A 22,469-nucleotide genomic window follows, 5' to 3' on the forward strand; every position below is an offset into this window, starting at 1 on the left:
TTATGATTCTCTTACCCACATCGTTTGCATCTTCTCCTTTCTATATTGATATATGTAATGGTGAAAATTAGGAATTAGGGTTTAAGATAATAAAACCACTAAATAGACCAATTAATTCACATACATTAAAAGAGGATTGAACCCTATAGATCTAGGCTCAATCCTATTAGGAAAGAGAATAAGTTTTCTGATTGGATTTAATTAGGTGTGGGGTTGATTAATTCTTTTTCTAAGTTGAATTTGACCAATTATGAAATTAGAGAAAAATGAGGGATTATTAAAGTGATCTAACAAAAATAGTAAATTATAGATATCCCACAAAGCCTCAAACCTATATCCAAGCAAAATCGGATATTTAAACCCTATCCTTCAAAGTTCAACTTAATTTTTTTGGGACTAAGTAGCACAAATGCACCTTGGTCCTCTAAATTTTATAGTTATAAAAAGATAACATGTTCCTCATTCTTGACTCTGTTAGATTTCCTAGCTATATCTCTATACCTATTTCTTGTACACATATTAAAAGGAAAAGATTTTGAGAATAGAGGTTTGCCTTTGGTCAAATGCTGATTTTGGAATTAACCATGAATAAAATAATGAAAATACAAAAATAAATAATAAGGAGACATACCTTACATTGACAATTATTGATGATGATACAATTCTCTTTGAATGTAATCACAAATGTTGAATTTAATGGCATAAGACACACATGGACATGAAAAACCCTAATAACACACATTCTTGTATGAACACTAATGTAAGTTTGTTCCAAAATGGTTGATGATGAATACATGACCCTGAAACTCATAAGATGATTGATAATGAATGCTTCAGAAATGCATAATTAGGCTAACCTCAAACAGTCATTTGTAGACCCGGGGATCAAATGTTGTTGGGCAGATATGGCACCTACCCTATTTAAAATTGGGTCCCCTTTGAGAGGGAGTAGGGCATTTTGGATCACTTTGGTCCAAACCTGGGTATTCTATACCCTTGTCCTTCTACAAAGAGGACCAAAAAAAGTAGGCAAAGGGATGGTATCCCATAGAGGGACCCACTAGAATATGTACATGACATCAAAGTTGAATAATCAGGCCTGAGCGAACCTAGATAGGACATGAGGCTAGCAATACAAAAGTGGGAGCACAAATAAGAGGTTTAAATTAGACTACTGACAATTTACAATACTACAATATCAATCTTCTTTACCAAACCATTTTTATCATTTCTTTCTCTACAAAATTCGGCAATGTGTATATCAAAATTTTCTAATAAGCACTTATGTTTATTCTCACATTTCCATATCTTGTAACAATTCCACTTTTTTTTATAATTATTTTGCACTCAATAGCTTTACGACCAATATTAATACAAGTATAACAATGTCCACTGAAAATTTTACCGTTTCTACTATTTGAGTTCCTCATCGTTCCACTTCTACACTTACTATCAATATGAACAAATTTGATACAAAAATAACATTGACCATTAAAAACTTGAGATTCAATTTGATTTTTGCATTTACTAGATCTATGTACAAACATATTGTATGAAAAATAGTTACCATTGAAAGTTGATGAGTACCTAGTTTGAGTATGAGATCTCCTAGACACGTATTTGTTTTCGATTTGAGGGGAAATTTTTTGACTAGGATTACTTGCTTCATTTATGACCTTTTATCTACCAAATTGATTTTGTTTCAATTCCTGGTTTTCTTTCGCCAGATTCTTGTCAATAGACTTAGGCACTTGTTTCATTGTCCTACTTTCCTCTTTCTAATTTAGTTCTTCTTATAACATCTTTCCCAAACTTTTATCTTTTGATATATTCATCTTTATTATAGTAGTAGGAGTATCTATAGTCATAGCTACATCCCTAGTCTAATTGTAGACTTGTGCCAATATAAAAGTACCTTCATTATGGTCCCTTACATAGAAAATATTACCATTAGTTCTTAAACCTTCTACAACCAATCTTCTAGAGCATCCCTTTCTAAATTCACATCGAAACCCATGAAATGTGACCTTAAATCCTCTTCTACATATTTGATTGTTGGATATTATTGATCATTGTTTCTGCTAGGATACGTTGTTGTCATTGATGTCAACATATTCCTGTGTATTGCCATAGTGATTGCAGTTTGGGAAGATCTTATCATCCGGTTTGCAGTGTTGTTTTGTTGATCACTATTTTACAGAGTTCAGTATTCCCTCTAGTATATTCCGATGTGATTCAATCTTGTGCTGACTTTTTGGGATATTTCTTGGGATATTATTTTGTATCTTCATTTTAGATGGATTGTGATTTGGCACTCCACAAGTTATCTTTCTTTATGGCAATTGCTAATTGGTTGTGTTCATGAGCTTTTAGATGTTGATCGACGAAGATTTGATAAGTGGTGTTGGTGCAGCTATTTTTGATGATTCTAATGTGCTTGTTGGTGCTTCCTAGTCATGTCCTATTTATTTTTATGATCCACATTTATCTTTGTGTGAGATTTGGTGGTTTCTATCAACCGGTGATGATTTTCATGTTATACAGTTTTCCTAGTGGTGAAGCGTGTTGCAGTTTATCTTGGCATGATTTTCAGTGGAGTTGAGCATTTGGGATTTTGGTTTAGTTCCATGTTATGCTATGTAAATAATTATATTGGTCTGGTGGTCATTCTTTGTATCGTGTGATGTAATTTTGTAATTGAAGTTTGAGGATTTAGCTAACCTTGTCATCAAGGTTGATGAAATGTATATAAAGGTGATATTGTCATGTAATTTAAGTGTCGATATTATTTTTGCATTATCAAAAAACTATTTATGTGTGAACAAGTGATTCATCCTTCAGTATTGTGAGTAAGGAGAGATTGGTGTTGTAGAATAGACATCTATGCTTAAATGGAATTGTAATCATGCATTTGGAGATGTTATTCTTTCAATTCATTTCTTCTGGATTGTAGTTTGAATCTTATTGTAAGTCACTGAGACTTCCCTGAAGGTTGTAGCCTTTCAAGCGATTATATTTGAGAAGTGACCTCTAGGCAGTGTGCCTGAATACATGTGCATTCCCCATTGTAATATTTTCACATACTACTGCAGAGTTTCATCTTACTGTGGGTAGGTTCCCAACATGGTTTCTCCCTTAACCAGGTTTTTCATATCAAAATATTGGTGTTCTGTGTTGTGCCTTAAATTTTTGTACCTATCCCATTACTACAGTTTATTAGATCTATTTTTTATGTTAAAATTGGTAATTTGGTGAAGACTAATTCACCCCCCCCCTTAGTCTTCCTCCTTTATTGGCGCTATCAATTGGTATCAAAGTTAGATCCTCCAGTAGAATCTTAATCGCTTTACGAGATCCGAGATGGTAGCTCAAGGTGTTATCTTTAAGAAGGACAATCTGAGATTTGATGGGAGTAACTATTCTATATGGAAGCACCAAATGGAAGTGCACTTGAAATGTCTTGGTGAAGATTATTGGAAGATTATAAAGAATGCTTATAATGTTCCTCTAAATGGACCAACTACTCCTAATGAGATCAAGGAAGTTGAACATAATATTAGAGTGAAGGAAACATTGCTTAGTGCCTTGACTGATTCTGAAATGACAAATGTAATGGGAATTCAAACCACACATTAGATCTGGGTAAAGCTTGAGATCCTGTATGAAGGTGATAAATAGGTGAAAGTTGCTAATTTGTAGAGTTTGAAAGGGAAGTATGAGACATTGAAGATAAGAGATGATGAGAACATACACTCTTTCATGGCTAAGGTGAATGATCTTGTCCTAGGTATCAGATGGGTCAGTGGAACCATTGAAGATGATGAAATTGTTGCTAAGGTGTTGAGATCTTTGCCTTGTACTTATCAACATAAGGTTGCTGCTATTGATGAGATCTGGAGTGTGACTATAGTGACAAGAGATATGTTGGTTGGAAAGACTGTTGCATTTGAGCTATGTGAGTTTGGAGAATCACATGGAATGTCTAAGACTGCATTCAAAGCATATGCATCTGTATCTGGTAAGTAGAGATATTACCCTGATGAGTAAAAAAAATCTAGATATGTAAGAGAGAGAAGAGAGATGGAAGAGCAAGAAAGAGAGTTGGATGAACTTGAAGCACTGATTGCCTAGAGATTGCCTAAAGGAGCCGGTAAGTATGATGGAAAGTTACCTTTAAAATGTTTCTCTTGTAATAAGATAGGGCATTTTGCTTCTAGATGTCCAGAGAGAATCGCTAAGTATGATAGGCATGATAAGCTCTATAAGCATGATAGATATGAAAATCATGAGAAGTATGACAAGCCTTATAAGCCCAATCAAAAGTATAGGAATCAGAATAATTGTTATTATGTTGTTGATGAAGGTATTATAGATGAAGAATCAGAAGGAGATGAAGTTGTATTCCTTTCCATTAATGAAGATGGACTTGTACCTATTGATTCCACTAGTTGTACTATTGAGGAGAAAGCTTTAGCTACTCAAGTTGAAGATAACAATGAATGGGTAATTGATAGTGGTTGTTCACATCATATGACCGATGATAAAAGAAAATTTGTGAGTATGGAAAGATATGATGGTGGAGTAGTTAGATTTGGGGATGACAAAGCCTGTGTGATATGTGGGAAAGGTACTATTTCCTTTGATGGTAAGCATAGCATTGATGATGTCTTGTATGTTGAAGTTTTTAAGCATAATATTTTGAGTGTTTGATAGAGGCTATGATCTACAATTCAAGGATGGAAAATGCAAGATCCTAAATGCCTCCGGTATAGAGATTGCATCTGGAACTAAGATTGAAGGTAACATTTTTCATTTGAATGTTAGTGAGAAAAGTTTTTTGATTTCTCAGATTGATGAAATTTGGTTGTCGTATAGGAGAATGTGTCATGTAAATTTTGATTCAATGATGAATATCTATTCTACACATGTTGTAAGAGATCTTCCTAAGATTGATAAGCATGTTAATCTGGTATGTAAGGAATGTCAGTTGGGTAAGAAAACAAGGATTTCTTTCAAGAGAAAATAGTATACATCAAATGGACTACTATATCCTGTGCATACTGACCTATGTGGACCTACAAATGTTAGAAGTGTGCAGGGTGATAGATATTTTATGTTGCTAATTGATGATTATTCTAGGATGATGTGGGTTGTCTTTTTGAAGGAGAAATCAAAAGCGTTGGATAAGTTCAAGATATTCAAAGCAAAGGTTGAGACTGAGTCTAGATTGAAGGTGAAGTGTCTAAGATCTGATAGGGGTGGAGAATTTTGTTCCAAGGATTTCAACTCATTCTATCAGAAGCATGGGATCAGAAGATAATTATCTGCTCCTAGAACCCCTCGGCAAAATGGAGTTGTTGAAAGTAAGAACATAACTATCTTGGATGCTGCAAGGACTATGTTGATTGAAAGAAATGTTCTGAAGATCTACTAGAGAGAATATATTAGCATTGTTGTTTATGTTAGAAAATGCACACTCCAATGAGAAATTGTAAGTGATTGAAGGTATTGTAATTGATGGAAACCTTGCAATCCTATGATACCAGTAGGCATCGAAACCAACAGACTCAACATCGGCACACAGATCACCGGCCCCAAAAAGATTGATCATCGGCACCATGGCTGACAGGAATTTTGTTTAAATGTATTTTGTATTTAATTGTAAAATCTTTTGTAAGATGACTTGGTGGATTGTAATGACTCATATATGTATGAGATCATTGTAGATCATTTAGTAAGTAGAAGATGGAAGGATTAATGCAGACCTAATATGCGAATTGTAAGGCAGACATTGGATAAGGGTTTATGTATGTAGTAGAGCTTAAACCGGTACTGAATCTACCATAGTAGATGCTAACCTAAAGCAGTACAAGACATTGGATTTGTATAATCCATTTTTTAAGTCAATGTGACTTCCTTTTGTAATTGAGCAGTGAGCTCTAGGAACTTGGCCTTCTTGCATGTGCGGGCCCCTATTGTAAATAGTAATATTCCCTTATTGGCGAATAAGCGAATATTGTGGGTCACAAATCCCACCGAGGTCTTTCCCACACCAGTTTTCCTCATTAAAAATACTGTGTTATGGTGTGTCTCTTATGTTGTGGTTATTGCTCTTATTTACTACATTATTTTTGGTTTACCGGTACATAGTTGTGATATGCTTTTCATGCTATAAGTTAAGAAAATTATTATATTGGTCAGATACTGATTCACCCCCCCCTCTCAGTATCTTTCAGAATCCTAACAATTGGTATCAGATCTTGGTCCTCTCTTTTCAAAAGCCTAATAGCTTCAGGAAAATCTTGACACCGGTAGAGATGGAAAACTTGAGAAAGCAATTGGAAACAGTTCTTTCAGACTATGATGCAGAAAAAGTGAAGAATATCAAACTTGAAGATGATCTGAAGGCTACACAGGATATTATTCGAGGACTTCAAGAAAATTTCACCATAGCAAGGAATAAGAGAAGAGAACTTTGTGAAAAGATGCCAAATGATGAAGATGAAAAAGAAACTCTTAATGATCTAGTAAACAAACTGAGACAAGAAAATAGTACAATGAAGAATGAGATGCAAGATATGACTATGAGATTTTGTAAAGAAATTGAAGATAGAAAGAAGAATGAAAAGGACTTGGTTAGAAGATTGAATGGTGCGGGAAATGAAAACACAAGACTTAGTTATGAAAATGATATGTTAAAGATAGATTTGATGCACACACAAAATGATAGAACTGAACTCATGAGACAGAAAGAAATCTTGGAGAGTGAACTGGCTGCTGCAAATCAACACAAAGAAAAATTCAAGAAAATTTCAAAAGAACTTGATGACATGCTAAAGAATCAGAAACCAAATGGTGATGCCAATGGCCTTGGATTTGAAGTTGGTGAAACCTCCGTAACTGCAAACAATCATGATCATAGCAAACTAGTAAGACAACCTAATGCTCACAAATTTAATGGAAAATTCTTTAACTGTAATAGGTATGGTCATAGAGAAAATTAGTGTAGATCTAGAAATTATCAGAACACTAATACACCCACCGGTCAATATTTTAAATGCAATAAAGTTGGTCATAATTCAAAAAATTGCAGAATGAATATAAGATGTTATGTTTGTGGAAGATTTGGACATCTATCTAATCAATGTAAAACACAAACCAGCATAGGATATGGGAAAGTTATTCTAAAAAACAATGTGACTTGTTATGCTTGTAACAATATTGGACTTATTGCTAAATTTTGTAGAAGCAAGACACCACCGGCAAATAACAAAGGACCCAGCTTGAAAGGTAAAGAAAAAGTTGAAGAGGCAAAGCAAGAATTCTCAAAACAATGGATCAGAAAGTCAGATCGGAATGTTGATGGGAATACTCCTCCACCGGTAGAACAGAGTAAAACTCCACCGGTAGGAGACTCTTCATCTAACTGAAGGAAAATCCTTTGGGGGTTTAGCAACAAACTAAAAAACATGCTAATATACCCTCGGTTGATGGTGAGAAGTTGAATTACTTCTTTACCGGTAGATCAGTTAAGTTATGACTTAACTGGCAAGCATTAAATGTGGTAGTTGGAGAAAACAACATTATAAAGTAAGTGTTTTGGCTCTTTTTTTATTTCACCTAGCATTCAAATCTTCGAGAGCTCAAAATTCCCGAGCGAAGGAATCCTTAGCAAAAAAGTGAAACAGTTCATCCAAGCACTCATCCTTAAGGCAGATTGAGGTATTTATAACTATGGCTTCCTCATCCACTCCTGAATTTATTGCAAACCCTACTGTGATTGAATTAATCAAGCACCCTAGACCCATATTCAAACTTGTTCCCAAAATAGCAAAGAAAGATGATACCCTAGGTGCATTTTCTCAAATTCCTAAACGAGTAGTTTATGCAGAGGATCCTAGGATATACATACATTGTCATATAGAGGAATTAGGAGATGATGAAATCAAGAACATGTATAGGACTGTTTTATGTAATGAATCTGGAAATATCAAACCAAAACATAAGATAGTGGAAACCCTAGGTTTTACTGAAATCCTTAGTATCCTGGATTTTCCCAAGGATGTTATAAGGATTGTGCTAAGCAGAGTGCATAGTGAATTCTTTTGGCTGGATTCAATTCATAAGATCACCAAAGAAGCGATTAAGGTAGTAACAGGGTTACCTTCCACCAGTAGAAAGCCTGACAGAACTAAAAAGGTCTCCAATGACACAGTAATGGACCTAACCGACGCAACATTTGACAAGAGATCACTTAGAGTCAACGATGTGAAGGACATAAATGTTAGATTTGTCAGTATGATTTTAGGCTACAAGGCTACACATGCAAATAGGTTAAACTTAGTATCTAGCTTGTGTATTAAAAGTGCATATCACATGGTTAATGATAATGTGAGAATAGATGTGTGTGAATGGCTTAAAGATGAATTGATAGACAATCTAAAGAAGATCAAAGGAGATAAGAAAGGAACTTTAAGATTTGGAAATTTGCTTATATGTTTAATGCTATACATTACTAAGGAAGTACCCGATATCGGTAGGAGAGACTTTGGCTTTGATATATCGGTAGGAAAGCAACTATTGGATACATTAAACAACATGAGAGAAAATAGAGAGAAAAACATAAATGAACATTTTGAAGCACTAAAGGCTCGAATGAAGACAAGAATTAGGCTGTCTCAGGCAATTGTGCATAAATATCAAAAGGAAATATGTTTTGTAATTAAGAAAGATGAAATCTGGATGGAGACAGTTGTCCCTAGAACTATCTAGGTAACTGAAATGGGATATGAAATAGATGATAACATCATTGAAACTTATGCAAAAGCCCTCCTTGAAGCACCAAAGGAACCCTCTGAGAAAGTCTTTGGAAATACAGAAACAATTGAGAGTGGTATTCAGTCACAGAAAAGAGTTAAGAAAGTTGAGCAAACAGTGAGTAGGGGAACTAGACAAGCTAAAGCAATTAAGGAAGATGTATTAAAGCAAACTGGTATTAAGGAAAGTGAGTTGGAAGGACTTCAACCCAAAGCTCATCTTTCACCGATTGCAACTTCTTCTAAAAGTGATATACCAGTAGTATTCAAAAGGGTAGAGAGGAAAAGAAAACCCTCACCGGTACCCTCACCCACACCTAGGAGAACAAGGCAAAAGCAATAGGCAGTAAGGCCTCTAGTTAAGAAGTTGACTCTGAAGAAGAAAAAGGTAAAACAAGACATAACTCCACTAGATAAACTCTTTAGTGAAATAACAAAGGATGGAAAGTTGAAAAACATTAGCAACCTGTATAACACACTTTCCACTGATGACAAAGAAAGCATAGAAAATAGTGTAATCTTACACTTGAATATTTAAAAGAAATTTTTGATGGATATTGTTGATGAAATACCCACTGATCTCTACAGAAGACTTGAAGCTAGAAGGGTAGCTATTGTTGAGCTAGATAAGAAAATAAAAATTGAGAAATTACTTGTAGTTCACTAGTGAACTCACCTGAAGAGATTGATCAATTAATCAGTGAGGCCAATCGGACAGTATTCTCAACCAGTCACCGACATGTAGCACTAATAGCAGGAAGAATGAATGAAATTTTAGAAGAGGTTGCAGATCAATGGGACATATTCTTTGTTGAAAAGGAGAAAGAGGAAGAACTCAAAAGACCCAAGACTATCAGAGTATATCAAAAGGACAGGGATAAGGGGAAAGGTAAGGAAGGTGGACCTCTTAACCTAAAAATAACTGACAACTTACCCCCACCTCTTTCTGATACTCCACCGGTAGAATTAGTTAACAAACAACCGGCTACAGAAAGTATGGAGGCTCCTCTAGAGGATACAAATCTTGAGTCTGAAGTTTTGTATACCATGAATATAGATACACAGGAGGTGAATATTATGGTAGACAAAGAGACCACTGAGGACAAGAAGAAAGATGTGGCTACTGAGCCACTGGCTCTAGATGTTGAGGTTGGAGTTAGTGAGACTATAAATATAAGTACTAAAAAACCTACAGATACAGAGAAACCGGCAGAGGACACCACAGAGAAACCATATGAAGCACTGGTAAATGAAACTGAAAAACAATCAGAGGTAAATACAGAGAAACCAAAAGTGCATACAGAGACTACATCTGATTCAGAGAAATCCTCTAAGGCACCAGAATAGACACAGGTTGAGAAACAGGTTTAGAAACAAGCTGAGATTCAAATAGAGATAGTGCCACTAACAATAGCTGAAAAGCCTAAACCTTTGCTAGTAGAAATGAAAACACAAACTGACCTACCAGAGGTCGAGACAAGCAAAGTTACTACTACAACGGATAGCACGAAAATTGTGAAGACAGTTGGGCAAACATCTGGTACTTCAATGATAGAATTTAGACCAATGAACATGACAGAGGTATTATTGGATTCTATTAAGAAGAACACTGAATGCAATGCACAAGCCTATAAGGCTATTGATGACACAATTCCTATTCTTAAATTAATAGCACCCAAGTGCATTGTGAATAATAAAGATTCTTTAGGTCAACTAGACACATTGTCTAAATAAATCACCGGTAACATTTTGACAATTGATCAGATAAATGAGAACACATTCAGGGAGAGAATGATTAAGGAAAAAGACAAATTCTTTGAGGAATTAGTGAAGAAGAATAAGGAGAAAATAGAAACCTTATTATCGACACTAGGAGAAACAATTTTGGATTTCAAGAAACTGTACAGAGGCACCTGTAAAACTAATATTTTGACAGAGAACATAGATTCAGAGATCAGCAAAGCTCAAGAAGACATTAACAATATTGCTGACAGTTTAATAGGATCATCAAATTCATTTTTGGAAATTAATAAGAACATTGCAGATCTTGAAGAGAAAATTGAGAAGTTGGAAAAAGACAAAGAGAAGATAAATGATAAGGCAAAGAACTTAAAATGCAAACTAGGTCCTAAACTAGATTACCTCATTTCTTTGAGAAAAGAAATTTTTGAGGCTCTAGTTCCTGGACTTAAGACACGAGAAGAGAAAATTCACATACTAACTGATACAGTTCAGAGAATAGAAGTGGCATTAAGAGATAGTAAAAGGTTCAGCGACAGTCAGAATTTGGTATTAGCAGATCTTTTCCAGATTGTAACCCCTTGGTTACAAGGATCTAGGCAGAACCACACTTCACTGACAATGAATGACAACCTTTTTCATTGATGTCAAAGGGGGAGTAGTGAGATGAGAAAAATGATCTAAACAGAGACATCATCAGCTCAAGGGGAGCATACATTTTTGACAGCACAGTTTTGGTAAGATGTTTTGGCAGATTCTTTTTGGACATCATTTTTGGACACTTTTTAATTTTTCTCATGAGTGTTGTCATCAATGCCAAAGGGGGAGATTGTTGGCAAATGCACACTCCAATGAGAAATTGTAAGTGATTGAAGGTATTGTCATTGATGGCAACCTTGCAATCCTATGATACCGGCAGGCACCGGCACCAGCAGACTCAACACCGGCACACAAATTACTGGCACCATGGCCGACATGAATTTTGTTTAAATGTATTTTGTATTTAATTGTAAAATCTTTTGTAAGCCAACTTGGCAGATTGTAATATGGCTCATATATGTATGAGATCCTTGTAGATCATTTAGTAAGTATAAGATGGAAGGATTAATGCAGACCTAATATGTGAATTGTAAGGAAGACATTGGATAAGGGTTTATGTATGTAGCAGAGCTTAAACCGGTACCGAATCTAGCATAGTAGATGCTGACCTGAAGTAGTACAGGACATCGGATTTGTATAATCCATTTTGTAAGTCAATGTGACTTCCTTTTGTAATTAAGCAGTGAGCTCTAGGCACTTGGCCTTCCTGCATGTGCAAGCCCCTATTGTAAATAGTAATATTCCCTTATTGGCCAGTAAGCGAATATTGTGGGTCACAAATCCCACCGAGGTCTTTCCCACACTGGGTTTCCTCGTTAAAAATACTGTGTTATGGTGTGTATTTACTGCATTATTTTTCATTTATCGGTACATAGTTTTGATATTCTTTTCATGCTATAAGTTAAGAAAATTATTATACCGGTCAGATACTAATTCACCCCCCCCCCCCTCTCAGTATCTTTGGGAATCCTAACAGTTTACACATTCAACAGAGTTCACATCATAGGTGATATTGGTAAGACTACTTATGAGATATGCTTCGGTCACATTCCTACTATGAGATATTTAAGAGTATTTGGTAGAAACTGTTATATCAATAGAGATGATGATAGAGGAAATTTTTATGCTAGGAATGATGAAGGAATTTTCTCGGGATATTCAACCAAGAGAAAAGCCTATTGGTTCTACAACAAGAGACTAAGAAAGATAGTGGAAAGCGCAAATGTGAAGGTGGATGAGAACCTTGGAAAAGAGATTAGAGCATATGGTTATGATGATGGAGAACATACTATTTTAGATCCTATTCAGATTGAAGAGCCTAAGTAGAATGATTCGGTAGAGAGTTAATCTAAATGTTGTTGCTACTAGTGAAGAAGTGCATGAACCTAGTGTTAAGAATAAAGGTGTAATGACTCTAAGAAGGCCTCCTACTATTGAAGAAGTATGCTTTATTTCTAATGTTGAACGTAAAGATGTTGTTGAAGATTACAAAGATGAAAATTGGATGAGATCTATGGAAGAAGAACTGGATCAGATTTAAAAGAATAATACTTGGGAACTTGTGCCTAGACCTAAGGATAAGAATCTTATTGGTACTAAATGGGTATTCAAGAAAAAATTGAATGAAGCCGGTGAAGTTGTCAGAAATAAAGCTAGATTGGTTTGCAAATGATATTCTCATAAAGAAGGAATATATTATAAGGAGACATTTGCTCATGTGGCCAAACTTGAAGCTGTCGGACTATTGCTTGCTTATTCTTCTTATATAGATTTCAAAGTATATCAGATGGATGTCAAATCTACCTTTTTGAATGGTAATCTTGAGGAAGAAGTCTACATTGAGCAACCTAATGGATTTTCATTGACAGATGATGGAGACATGGTATGTAAGATGAAGAATTCTCTTTATGGACTGAAGCAAGCCCCTAGAGCCTAGTATGCTAGACTAGATAAATATTTGTTGAAATTGGGAATTAGTAAAGGTGTTCCTAATAGTAATATGTACTTTAAGATAGAAAATAATAACATCCTAATTGTTGAAGTCTTTGTTGATGATATTATCTTTGGAGGTGATAATGACTTGAGCATGAAGTTTTTGAAAGATATGCAGAAAGAATTTGAGATGTCTATGATTGGTGAGATTAATGTTTTCTTAGGTTTGCATATTTCAAAGACTGGAAAAGGTATATTCATATCTCAAACTAAGTATGTGAAGGAATTGCTCAAGTTTGTGTTAAATGACTCCAAACCTATTGGAACTCCTATGTTGACTAGTTGTAAATTGTCTAAGAATGATGAATCTCCAAAAGCTAATCATATTTTGTACATATCTATGGTTCGTGGACTGTTATATCTTACTCAGACTAGGATGGACATTATGCTTTTTGTGGTCATGTTTGCTAGATATCAAGTTGATCTGAAAGAGATTCATGTCACTGTTGTTAAGAGGATATTCAGATACCTGAAGAGAACTATGGATTATGATTTGTGGTATCCAAGGAATGATTATTTCATGCTATGTGCCTACATTGATGCAGATTGGGCTAGTGATGTTGATGACCGAAAGAGCACTATCGGTGGAGCATTCTTTTTGGGTAAGAAGTTGGTTTCATGGGCTAGTAAGAATCAAGATTCAGTGTCCGTATCTACTATTGAAGCTGAGTACATTGATGTTGCTAGTAATTTCACTCAAGTAGTCTGGATGAAGTAAATGTTGAAGGATATCAGAGTTATCTATGATGATCCTACTGTTATATAATATGATAATTTCAGTGCTATTAACATGTCAAAAAATCTGGTGCAATATTCAAAGGCTAAGCATGTGTCAATCAAATGTCATACTTGAGAGAACAAGTCAATGAAGAGAAGGTGAAGCTGGAGTATGTATCTACAAAGGAACAAAATGTTGATATTTTCACTAAGCCTTTGCCTATAGATACATTTGTCTTTTTGAGAAGTGAGCTCTAGGTAGTGTGTGTGATTGCATGTGCATTTTACATTGTAACATTTTCACATACTACTATAGAGTATCATCTTACTGTGGTTAGGTTCCCACCATAGTTTTTCCCTTAACCGGGTTTTCCACATCAAAATCTTGGTGTTATGTGTTGTGCTTTCAATTTTATTATCTGTCTCATTATTGCAATTTATCAGATCTATTGTTTATGTTAGAATTGTTGATCCAGTGAAGACTGATTCAACCCCCCCCCCCCCCCCCCTCTCAGTCTTCCTCCTTGATTGCTTCTAACATAGGTTATGTCTTAGACCTTTAACATAATAAACATCATCTACTTTATGCTTACCATCAATAGAGCTGTTTATTTTTCCACAAATTGATGTAGCTTCCTCTCCTACAAACTTGACTAATCTACCCTCACATTTATCAAGGTTAATAAACTTATCTCTATCACTAGTCATGTGATTTTAATTTTTGGTGTCGATGATCTATGCCTTTGTTTTCACTTTAGAAAGTAGAGCATATTTGTCTTCTAAATTTCTACATCATCCATCAATATTTTCTTCAAAAGCTAGGAACAAGTATTATTCATTCGGGTCATCTTCTTCTTTAGATGATTAGGACTTCATTGAAGAAAAACTACTCTTCTACTTATCTCTATTGTCTCTTTTGATATCACTTTTAATCCTTTTATATTTTTCTAATTCTTAGTTACCATCATTTGTTCTTCAACCATAATATTCCTTATACATACATCTAGAAACATAATATCCTATTATTTCACAATTCGTACCTTTAGGGGTAACTTATCTCTATATTTGTTAGTTCCTCTCCTCAAACCTCTTACAAATTTTTCTTTAATCTAATCCAAGTCTTCATTCTCTTATTATTCATCTTCAAGCTTCGTTATGGATTTTAATGCAATTTATTCCTTTCCTTCTTGAAGTAATATAATTCTACAATATCAAAGGTAGCAAGTAACTCAATAATCACATTTAGAATGTGTAACTAGTGAAAGATTAGGGTTTCATCCTTTGATATAGTAAAACCACTCATTTTTTCTTAGGGACCATTACATTTGGGAAAGATAGAATTTGATAAATCTTGCCTTGATAGATCTATATTCTAATCAGATCCTAGGGGTTTTAGATGAAACCCTTATTTCCCTTTAAAATGAATTGATTTAATTAATAATGTTGAAATTAGGTTCAATGTGTTGAAATTGAAGCAATTATGCATAAATAGTGAGATACAATCATCAAACGAAGCCACAAACCTAGATCTAAGAAATATATGTGGTGCAATCACTAGTTAGGAGGGGCCTCAAAGAGATCAATCCAAACTGGGCAGCAAGAGTAAACACAACAAACACAATAGGATATTCTGGAGATAATGAAGAACTGAACGAATTAGATCATGAAAATTGTTTACAAGCAACCGGTAATATCCAAGTTATAGGATTCGGCTAACTAACCTGTTACAAACATGCCTAATTATAGAATAGATCACTCTCGAACCTCTAAATACTAAGATCTATCTACTATGTTCTATCTAACTTGATTATGATTCTTAATAACACTAATTTATATAGTCTAGAGGGATCTGGATGGGCCAAGAGAGATCAAATAGCAAAGAACAAGATCAAACATGCAAAACCAACAGGTCAGCCTCCGCCTAAGAAGTTCCTTCAAAAAATCCAAAGAATGGAGTGAAGATCAAAGGGAAGGTCAGCCACATGCCAAGGAACACCGGAATCAATGAACTAGGGATCTGCAAGCTATGAAAGAGATCCACAAGATTCGCCAATGCAAATAGGTCCAAGTTGTTTTGGTGCCAGAAAAATGTCTTGGAATTCGGAATCAATAACTAGTCAGTAAATGATCCAAATGCTCTACGGTTTAAGATTAAGGAAGATGATCATGTCTTCAAGAAAAATCTAGATCCGCATGATCCGGTAAGAAAATGCAAGAAAAATACAGAAAGAAATGTTGAAATTGCAAAACAGAAAACAAAGTAAAAAGAAATGTTTTGGTTGATGCCAGATTGCCAGGAACCAAGAATGCTCCTGCATCAAACATATGGGGATGTTGAAAAAAAAGTGAGTCTCTCACTTTGCAGGGGTCAGAGGAAAACCAAGGTGGTCCACCTCTGCCTAAGAAATCCAAGATGAATCCTCAATTGGTATGTCCTTCCACTTCAAAAGATACTCCTTATACTGACTGCTCTGAGTGCTACGCCTAATCCTACTATCCAAAATGTCTTCAATCTGATCTAGCTCCTTCTGAGGTAACTATTTATTGAATTCTGCAATACTGTCATCACTAAATTTCAATTCATGATACTGATGTAGATCTACAATATTGAATACAAGTGAAATACTCAAGTTGTCCAGTAATTCAACTTCATATGCATTTCCGAAACTCAATTTCCTCAAGATCTTGCAAGGTCCAAAATTCCTCATCTGCAACCTGTTATAGGTTCCAATTGGAAATATTTCTCTTCTCAAATACACCATCACTTCATTGCCAACTTCAAATTATTTATGTCTTTGCTTCTCATCTGCTTTCTCCTTATACTTGTTGTTCATATCCTCCAAATCTTGTTTAACCTAAATATGTAAGTCCTTCACATGATCTGCAAACTCTTTTGCTTCTGCACTCCTTTTTTCTTCATTAATGCTATCTCTCAATTCCGATATACCTCTGGGGTGTACTCCAGTAACAATCTCAAAAGGTGTTCTTTCGGTACTCATGTTCATTGAATTATTGTAGGCAAACTCTACTTATGCAAGAATCAAATCCAAACTTCCCGTTTTCTCTCCAACTAAGCATCTCAACAAATTTCCCAAACTCCAGTTTACTACCTTGGTCTATCCATTGGTCTGTGGGTGAAAAGTGGAACTAAACTTCAAATCTATCTTCATCTTCTTCCAAATTGTTCTCCAAAAATAACCAACAAACTTAGCGTCTCTATGTGAAACTATGCTCTTAGGTAATCCATGCAATCTCACCACTTCCTTGAAAAATAAGTCAACTACATGCAGTGCATCTGATGTTTTCTTACAAGGTATGAAATGAACTATCTTTGAGAATCTATCCACCACCACAAATATAGAATCATGTTTCCTCTCTATGTCTTAGGCAATCCAAGTATGAAATCCATGCTTATATCTACCCAAGGTCTCTCTGGTACTGTCAAAGGTTTATACAATCCCACATTCTGACTACTACCTTTTACAACTTGACAAACTCTACAACTCTGCATGAATTTCCCAACATCCTTATGAATCTGAGGCTAAAAGTAATGTTCACTTACCTATGCTACCATTTTGTCAACACCAAAGTGTAAGGCTAATCCTCCACTATGCTTCTCCTTTATCATATTCTCCCTCATAGAACTCTTAGCTATACATGACTGAATTCCTCTAAATACCATCTCATCCTAAATGAAATAATCCAACCACTAACTGCTTTCCACCATAACCAATTCTCTACATGATTTCTAAGGTTCTGCAAAATCCGGGTCATCATCATACAAGGTCTTCAATTCTCAAATCCCAATACTGTCACTCTCATCTCTATCAGCAAATTCCTTCTTCTACTTAATGTACCAACAACTTTGTTTGACTTTCCACTCCTATGCTTCAACACAAAGGTGTAACTCTGTAAGAACTCTACTCATCTCATATGTCTCTTATTCAACTTATTCTGATTGTTCAAATACTGCAAGGCTTGATGATCAGTATACAACACAAATTTCTTAGGCAATAGGCAATGTCTCCACTTCTTCAAGGCTTGAACAATGGCATAAAATTCCCAATCATACACTGAATATCTCCTCTAGGAATTATTCAACTTCTCACTGAAATAAGCTACTACTCTCCCCTCTTGACTCAAGACTGATCCAAATGCATTCCCACTTGCATCAGAGTCCACTTGAAATACTTTGTTGAAATTTGGTAAAGCTAACATAGGTTGTTCAGTGACCTTCTGCTTCAGCAATTCAAAAATTGTATTTTCTCTGGTGGTCCACTTGAATTCTTTCCTATATCCTCTCATTTTCTCAGTCATACGACTACAAACTAAAATGAAATTTTTGATGAACTTCCAGTACAAACTAGCCAATCCATGAAATGATCTAACCTCTCCAATGCTTTTCATTATAGGCAATTCAAAAATTGCTCTTACCTTCTTGGGTTCCATCTTCAATCTATCCACAGATATCACAAATCCCAAATAGACTAACTCTTCCTTCATGAAAGTACACTTCTTAAGGTTTATTAGCAACTTTTCTTCCCTCAACCTCTGCAAAACTTGTCTTAAATGCAACAAATACCCTCTTTTGTCTTACTGAAAATCAAAATGTCATCCAAATACACAATAACAAACTTACCCAATAATTTCTTCAATACCTCATTCATCAATCTCATGAAAGTACTCATTGCATTAGTCTACCTAAAAGGCATCACCAACCATTCATACAATCCTTCATTTGTCTTGAATGTTGTCTTCCACTCATCTCCTTCTCTAATTCTGATCTGATGATAACCACTCTTCAAGTCTATCTTGGTGTAGTACTTGGATCCACTCAAACAGTCCATTATGTCATCCATCCTAGGTAAAGGAAATCAGTACTTCACTGTGATCTTGTTTATTGCTCTGGAATCAGTACACATCCTCCATTCTCCATTCTTCTTAGTTGTTAATACTGCTAGTACTGCACAGGGACTCAAACTTTCTCTAATCAAACATTTCTTCAATAGCTCTTGCACTTGTCTATTCAACTCTTCATTTTCTGTTGGTGTCATCTAATGTGCAGCTTTGTTAGGCAAACTAGCTCCGAGAATCAGGTCCATGCAATGACTAATACTCCTCATAGGTGGTAATCCATCAGGCACATTATTTGAAATGATGTCTTCATAATCTATCATCAACTCCTTTATCTCTTCTAGTCTTTCTTCATGCTCCAAATTCTCAGTCTTCTTAGGAACTAAGGAAAAACACACATTCTCATGTCTCATTCCATCTAAGCATTTCCTTCCATCCCCCAAATAGATTCTAGCATTCATATAGACTTCACTCTTCAGGGGATCCTCCAAGGGTAATAAGGTTTTCTTCATCCCATTTTCTACAATAGTGTATAAGTTCTTTCTCTCATCATGTATTGCTTGTCTATCAAATTGCCAAGGTCTACCCAACAAAAGGTGATAAATATCCATAGGCATAATATCACACAAGACTTCATCATGATAATTTCCTATTTTCAATTTCACCAAACATTTCTCACTTACTAACAACTTATGATCATCCTAAATCCATGCTATCTGATATGGCTTAGGGTGTTTTAATCTTTCCAACTTCAATTTATTCACCATTTCTTTTGAAACAATATTATCCAAACTACCACTATCAATGACTAATTTGCAACACTTATCGGATACCTTACACTAGGTCCTAAACAAATTCCTCCTCTACAAAGCCTCTTCATCTTCTCCGGTGTGACATATGGCTATCCTCATCATCAACAATTCTCCATCTTTCGATTTGTTAGCTGATCCGGTGGGACTTTCTTCCACCAATTTTTTTCTCCTAATATTCTTTATCTTCTTACATTCGAAATCACAATGTTCTTGTCCTCCGTACTTAAAAAGGCTTCCTTTAAACACTCTCTTTTCTTTTCTTCTGTCATCTTTTCCAAAACCCTCATTCTGGTAGCCATCATGTTCTCTCCTTCAGTAAAAAAAATTATCATCCGTTCGGTGTGAACTACCATCTTTGCTTACTTCCTTGTCCTTGTTCCAATCTGTATAGGTTCCTCTTCCTCTGGAATATCCTCTTTCTCCTTGAAATCTTCCTCCGGAAAACCTTTCACCTCTACCTATCTGTCTCTGCTCGTGTCTTTTTTTTAGCTTCTCTTCTACTTTCAGGGCATACTAGTAATCTTCTTCAACACTCTATAACTTGAGAAAACTGAGTTCATCTTGTATAGACATCCGCAATCCATTCAAATATATGGCAACTTGTTCAACCTCATCATCAACATGTTTGGATCTAATATTCAACTTGTAGAATGCTTCGGTATACTCCTTCACATTAGATTTCTTCTTCTTCAAGTTCTGCAAATTCTAGAACAAGTTCACTTGATAATCAGTTGGCACAAACTTTGATTTTAACTTAGCAACCATCTTCTCCCATGATTTGATCTTCTCTTTACCTATTCTCTATCTATAAACCTACAAATGTTCCCACCATAGAGATGCATGACCTTTCAACCAAGTGCAGGCATATTTCACTTTTCTTTCTTCTATAGTGTTATCAAAATCTAAATACATTTCCATCTCCAAGATCCAATCCGTTAATTCATCTGACTCCAACTTACCATCATAGTTCGGTGGGGTAAAATGTGGTTTAGTGTTTTCTCTACTCAAAATCCTCAAGAAATTCTCTTCATCTAGATCGATTGCTAGTGGATTTGCTTCTTGTTCTATCAATGCTTCTTCTTCTTCATCTTCACTCACATCTTGAATAGGTCAGCCTCTTCTTTGGGTTGTCTCAATGACTTCCAATTGAGCTACAATTCCTCTCAACATTTCCATCATAGTAGGGTCTACATTTCCATGCGCTCCACCATTCCTATTTCCTCTTCACGCCATCATCATGCTAGTCCTCTGCAGTTGCGGGTCAGGTCCACAATCTACCATACCACAACAAGATTCTTAGGACAACATAGTCTTCAGAATGAAATCTGGCTATGATACCACTTGGTGCAATCACTGGTTAGGAGGGACCTTAAAGAGATCAATCTGTACCAGGAAGCAAGAGTAAACACAATGGAAACAAGAGGATATGATGGAGATAATGCATAACTGAATGAATTAAATCATGAAAATTATTTACAAGCAATCGGTAACATCCAGGTTACAAGATTCGGCTCACTGGCCTACTACAAACATGCCTAATTACAAAACAGCTCACTCCCAGACCTCTAAATCTTAAGATCTATCTACTATGTTCTATCTAACTTGATAAAGATGTTTAATTACACTGATTTATATAATCTAGAGGGATCCATTCGGCCTAAGAGAGATTAAATACTAAAGACCAAGATCAAACATGCAAAACCAATAGGTCGGCCTCCGCCAAAGAAGTTCCTTCAAAAAATCCAAAGGATGGAGTGTGGATCAAAGGGAAGGTTGGCCACATGCTAAGGAACATTGAAATCAATGAACTGGGGCTCTGCAAGCTACGGAAGAGATTCGCAAGATTCAACAATCCAAATAGGTCCAAGCAATCTCGGTGCCAGAAAACTATCTCGAAATCCAGAATCAATAACTTTTCAATAATTGATCTAAATTCTCTGCAGTTTAGGAGTAAGGAAGATGATCATGTCCTCAAGGAAAATTCATCTCCGCAAGATCTAGTGAGAAAATGCAATAAAAATGCAAAAAGGAATGTTGAAACTACAAAATAGAAAACAAACTAAAAAGAAATGTTTTTGGTTGATGCAAGATTTCCAAGAACCAGGGATGCTCCTGCATCAATATGAATGTTCAGAACTATTCCTAGAAACTCGACCTAGATTGTTAGGACTGTGATAGTAGTCACCAAGGTCCTTCACACTTTTCACCATCCAAGAAGAAACCTGTTCATCTTTGTGAATCTTGTCGTTCCTCCAAAATCCATCTTTATACTTGTTCTTGCACACAGTAGAAAGGGGAAATCTTTTGCAAATAGGGGTTTGCCTTAGGTTAAACCCTAATTTTGGAATTAACCATGAAATATAACTGAAATATAAATATTCAAATGGAAATGTTTTCCTTTTAAGGGAAATTTTGAAAATGTTTGAAACGCTAATGTAATACCTTTTAATAAATTTTTATTTGTTTGCACAAGGAATTAGGGTTTCATGTAGATAGTCTTCACAAAACATGGAATATGAATGTCATGTCCAATGCTTGACTCTTGACTTTACTTTTTCTCCAATGCTTGAAATAAGATTGATTGCTTACTCACTTGATGTTATTGAGATCTGACTTTGAATTATGAATGTGCTATTGATTGATAGATTTTCAAAATGAGTGGTAGACTTCCTTTTATACATGCTAGTCAAAAAACAAATTAATTTTCCCCCACTAGCTGACACAGGATCTAGGTTCCTGTTCCAATAATTTTATCATTATGAGGCCTCAAAATGGGCCCTTTTGAAGCAGACCATGATTCTTAGCGCCATGGTCTTGGACATCAAGGTCCCAAGATCTTGGGGAAAGAAATATAGATCATGAAAATTTGAGCATGATACATGGTTTAAGAAGAATTAGAGCTTCAATCAGTCCTTAGAGGATGAATGCCAAAGTGAGG

The sequence above is a fragment of the Cryptomeria japonica genome, chromosome 9, assembly GCF_030272615.1.
Source record: "Cryptomeria japonica chromosome 9, Sugi_1.0, whole genome shotgun sequence".
NCBI lineage: Eukaryota > Viridiplantae > Streptophyta > Pinopsida > Cupressales > Cupressaceae > Cryptomeria > Cryptomeria japonica.